The sequence below is a fragment of the Triticum aestivum genome, chromosome 4B (genome assembly GCF_018294505.1).
Source record: "Triticum aestivum cultivar Chinese Spring chromosome 4B, IWGSC CS RefSeq v2.1, whole genome shotgun sequence".
Lineage (NCBI taxonomy): Eukaryota > Viridiplantae > Streptophyta > Magnoliopsida > Poales > Poaceae > Triticum > Triticum aestivum.
In genome coordinates, this window is record NC_057804.1 from 83,583,123 (window position 1) to 83,588,252 (window position 5,130).

At 44.1% G+C, this 5,130-nt stretch overlaps 1 pseudogene; it reads left to right on the forward strand.

Moving 5' to 3' along the window:
• The first annotated feature begins 525 nt into the window (after nucleotides 1-525).
• On the forward strand, nucleotides 526-3,707 carry LOC123094511 (B3 domain-containing protein Os03g0619600-like; annotated as a pseudogene).
• The last annotated feature ends 1,423 nt before the right edge of the window (nucleotides 3,708-5,130 follow it).

The window sequence follows — 5,130 nt, forward strand, 5'->3', positions numbered from 1 at the left end:
GCGCAGCCGTGGATGAACTCCACCATAGCCAGACATGCCAAATTTTGGTAGTCCGATGGCAGTTTAGTGTAGTGTGATGGAGTAACCGGACGATACGTGTGCGTCAACGTAGTTGCATGAGTTTGTATGGATTTGAGATATGGTAATTGAGGTGTCCGAATGTGGATTGTATTTTTTGAGGGGTGCCCAGTCAGTGCCCGCGAACACGTCCGGGCCCGCGTCCGTGGGCTTCTGAGGGGCCTGATTTGCAAGTCCGGCTGTAGATGCTCTAAATTAATGAAACCCAACAGTAAACCTCGTAGTCACCCCTAAATTAATGAAACCCAACACCCTACTAAGTATACCTCGTAATCACCGAACCGGTGCCAATCTTATTTTTGCCAACTTTTTGACCAAACCTCCCGCTTCTCGAAGACGGGCCTACAAGCCTACGACTAGACGACTGGACGTGTGATACAGTGCCTGCCACAGAGCAGTCGTATCAGAGTCGCAGAGACGAGGATGATAGGGCAAATCAGGGCATCCTACAGCTACAGGCGTGCACCGCACACATCCATTTGAGACTCCATCCATTTGGTGCTTCTTCTCCTCCCCCAGGAGTTCAGGTTCTCTCCCTCCGCCTTCCCCTGCTTTGGTTCTCCCAGTTCCAGGACGTCGTGTTTTCAGGATTTGCGCTCCACGGAACACCTCCCTTCCGGCCGGCATTGCGGCAGGTCCTTCGCTTTTGTTTGCTGCTTAGCCTTCTCTGCATCTCTTCCATGCATGTTCATTTGCTTCTTTTGTTTCAGTCCCTTTAGCTGTGCTTCAACAAGATTCTACCGCTGCTTAGATAAACGAAACTTTCAGGGCTTTCTACAGTGAGAAGCTACAGGTTTTTCACTCGTTAAGTCAGGTAACTTGATAGCCAGTTGCATAGTAAAGTAGTGAATCAAAATTTGCGTAGAGGACAACAAGATTTTCTTTCACTGCGACTGCCGTCTTTCATGATCCATGTTTTTCTCCTTATAGGACATCAATAACCGGCGAGATGAGGAATTCCTGCGAGTGCTGCAAGTACTCATTTGCATGGAAAGGTCAAGTGTTTCGTCACGCAGATGGATAGACACTCTAGGCATAGCATGGTAAGCTCAGTGAAATTGGTAGCAGTAAGACATTTTTTTTTCTAAACTAATGCTAATATTTCCGACAAACTAACATTTTTGCAGGCCATACCAGAGAGATTCGTGAACTATTTCGCGTGGAAGCTGTCAGGAACCATCAAGCTAGAAGCCCACAATGGTAATCTTTACGATGTTGGAATTACTGAGCGTAGGAACAAAACACTACTCCGATCTGGGTGGGAGGCGTTTGTCGACGCCAATTATATAGAAGAAAGCGACTCGCTGATGTTCCGCTACCGTGGAAGCTCTCGCTTCAAGGTTGTGGTCTTTGATTCTAGTGGTTGTGAGAAAGTGGTGTCCTCTGCTCGCAGTCGCAGACAGAGTAACATCAATGATCAAGAACCAAGCACAAATTCTGCAGACATTTCGACCAGTTTCAGTGATGGTAGTACTCATTCGTCAGCACCAGGACGATCTGTTGATTGGCAGAGTGGAAGCCCGGGCCATTGCAGAAAACGAGCAAGGAAAGATGCAATGTCTTCTCCGTCAGAGGATTTGTCAGGTTAACTTAACAACTGACTTGTAACAATTTATCACATTATATGGTGTACCATTTTGCTGCTGTTACCCTTACTCTTGAAACTATTTTACAGCAGAAGACAGTCCTTATGAGCATGAGTCATCTGAATCTGATGATCAGACGCTCCCGACGCCTCTTTATGTGTTATCAGGGAAGTGCTATGTAACAGAAGAAGATGAGGCCAATATCGTTGAACTTGTCCAGGAAATTCAACCTGAAATGCCTTTGCTTGTGGCTATGATGAGGAAGCCCAGTGTGAAACCATATCCTGATGTGGTAATATTAAGTTAGTCGTATGAATCCCCATGAATAAGAAGTTAATTGTATGCCTTATAACTACTTCCATATATATACATCTGTCATTTGTTACTGTTTTGAAGTAAAAATGACCAAAACAGAGAAAGATGCACACTCATTGTAGATTCAGTATACTTGGTGAATTTTTCTTTTGTTGCGGTTGTAACATATCATGGTGCTTTACAGTGGAAATCATGCTCTTGGGGGGGTCTCACTTTTATTGTAGTATTAATGCCCATGATTAAAACTTTGATCAGTTTCACATGCTGCACCTTTCTATGATCAGGTAATTCCCAAGGATTACGCACTCACACACTTTCCACGCAAAAATCAGACTATCAAACTACAGCTGCCGGAGCAGAGCAAGAAATGGTACTGCGAGTTTCGTGTCAAATCTGATGGATGTCGGTGCAATCTAAAGGAGTGTGGTTTTGTCCGTGACAATAATTTATTGGAGGGAGATCTGTGCGTCTTTCAGCCCATGACGAGTCCTAAGGGTAGAACATTCAAAGTGATTGTCCATCTGCTTCGCAAAGCGACTATTGATCATCCCTCCGGTGCAGAACGTGGTTTGCCAAGCACAAAGAATACCCCAACATTGTGTATTAAGGAGGAACCAAATGACGGTATGATAGTATCACACAATTATTAACATGCCAAGAGCTCGTATTTTTCTGTGTTGATTAATATGAAAACTTTCCAGATGAAGAAACCTTCTCTTCGGGCCATGACGAACATCGGATAAGTGAGAAGTACCCTGATCATGATGGTACAGAACCCTACATGATGGCAATGGGTGCCCGTCTAACGGAAGTGCAGGACAAGATAGTTTTGGAGAAAGTTGGAGCCATTGCGTCAGATCTGCCCATTTACGTGGCAGTCATGACAAAGACCAATGTCCGCGTCTCACTAGTAAGTCTAGAAAAATATAATTTTTTTCTCATGTTGAGTTGATGGTAATTTCCTTTGCAGAAAAATCAGTCCATATAAACATCTGTAAGCCAATTTGCGTTGCCGCCATGGATGTACAGTAGTAGCATAGCAGAAGCAGCAGTAGTTGTCGCAAAAAAAATGATGCATGGTAGTTTTACCGAATTAGATTACCAAGAGTTATGTTTCAACTCATGCTTTGTATCAAGAGAAATTTGGATATCTGTACAACAGTTTTGTTCTATCAACCATTCCTCTACAAATTTCCAAGTTTGGCTTTCATGTTACTATAACCTGTTCAATATTGTGCGTGTACATTGACAGACCTTTGGGACAGAGTACACTGCCAAGTACCTTCGACAAGGAGGCCATAATTTGGAGCTTCAGCTGGAGGGGAAGAGCCAAAGATGGCATGGCAAGATGCGCGACAAGAAAGGTGCCCTGAGGATAAGCGGAGGCTGGACTTCTTTTGCGAGCGAGAACGGCCTGCGGGAGGGGGACATCTGCCTCTTCGAGCTGATGAAAAACAAGGGGGGACTGAAGATGATGGTCTACATCATTTGCTGAGAATTGTTTGTTTGATGGCATTGACGGAACAGACATGTCTCGGCTCTCTGTGCTGGCATTTTGTATATCCATGGGCTCGTTGATGCTTTTGTGATTTGGAAGTGGAAACGGTGGGGATGGGACCATTTCGCTGAGTATGGCCAACTACTGTAGTAATTATCATCATACTTCAGTGCCAGCTTTATTTTGTATCCTGAAGTTTAAACAAGTTAATGGTGATGAAGTTTGTATGAGTAGGAGGCTCTGAGGTTTAAAGAACACATGATACGTAGTTTCTTGGTTCACGTGTCTACGCCCCTTGGGTTTATGCAAATTCAACGCACATGAGAATGTACAGGAATTAGTGACCCAGATCTCAAAAAGAAGGATTTAGTGGAAGATGCCGGGAAAATTCGTTTGGATGGGTGGATCTTGTCCTTTTTTCCCAAGTAACCAGTAGGAGCACCGGAAATGCCTTTTGATGGACTGGTGCATCGGTGGAATTTAAAGAAAAAAACATATTTCCACGGCGCAAAGAAAAAATCAATATAACTTGTACACACACAAATACACATATAACACATTCAAAAAAAATTTACATAACAATATGCTTTCAAATACAAAAAATCATAATATGTTGGGCCGGGATATTTTTTGTGCAGTTTGCAAATCATGATATTTTTGAATGAAAAGTCATAGATCCATTGTGAATATGTATAAGTTCTCACCGTCTTTTAAAAAAAATAAACTTGGAAATACGATTTTTGAATCAATTTAAAAAATAGGAGCCAATGCCCCCGTCCACCAAAAAGTCGCTCCCGTAGGAGCACTACCTTTCAATCTAAAAAAGGTACTCTCCCTCCGATCCAAAAAAAAGTGTAGTGGCTTTAGTTCAAATTTAGTTATAACGGATATTTTGTCAGAGCCCTAGTTACTGGTAGTGTACTAGAGTAGCTGCGCATAGCATGTATTATGTTTAAATTTCATTTGAAGTTTGAAAATTGAGAGAAATTCAAAACCTCTTCTTAATAAGAAGAGCAAACCCCCAAAAAAATTCCAAGATGCCTTTTCAAAACCCAACCAGGGATATAATATCAATGGTGAGGGTAATGATGATGTTTATAGTAAAGATCGTTAGGATCCATATGACGATGATCAAAATGATATGTATGATGATGATCTTGAAGTCATGTATTTTTCTTTACCGAAACATTATATTCCAAAGCAACCAACACCGATACAAGGATCGCTGGGGCGAGCAGCACATCAAGCCCAAATTAAAAAGAAGAAGAAACAAATGCCAACAACGGCGGCTCGACAAAGCGCAGATAACCCGCCACCGCTACGCCCACCAGAACACAGACCACCACAACCTGAGGCTCTGAACCACCGCGTACAAAGCAGCACCTCCAAGAAGGAAAGCGACGCCGACGACGCTGCTGCCCAGACATGTCCTAGGGTTTCCCCGGCACGCGGAGGGAGGTGGGGGATGGATATCACCGACACCCTCCAGGAAGGAATGCTGGCACCCGCGGGTGTCACCGCATCGGAGCCGAAGACCGGCAAGGATTTCTCCCGCACTCCAACCCCACCGCCCAACGGATTGGAGCCGACCAGCCAGACCGCCGCCCACCACCAGGCGCCAACGCAGTAGCGCCACCACCCACGCCGCCTCAC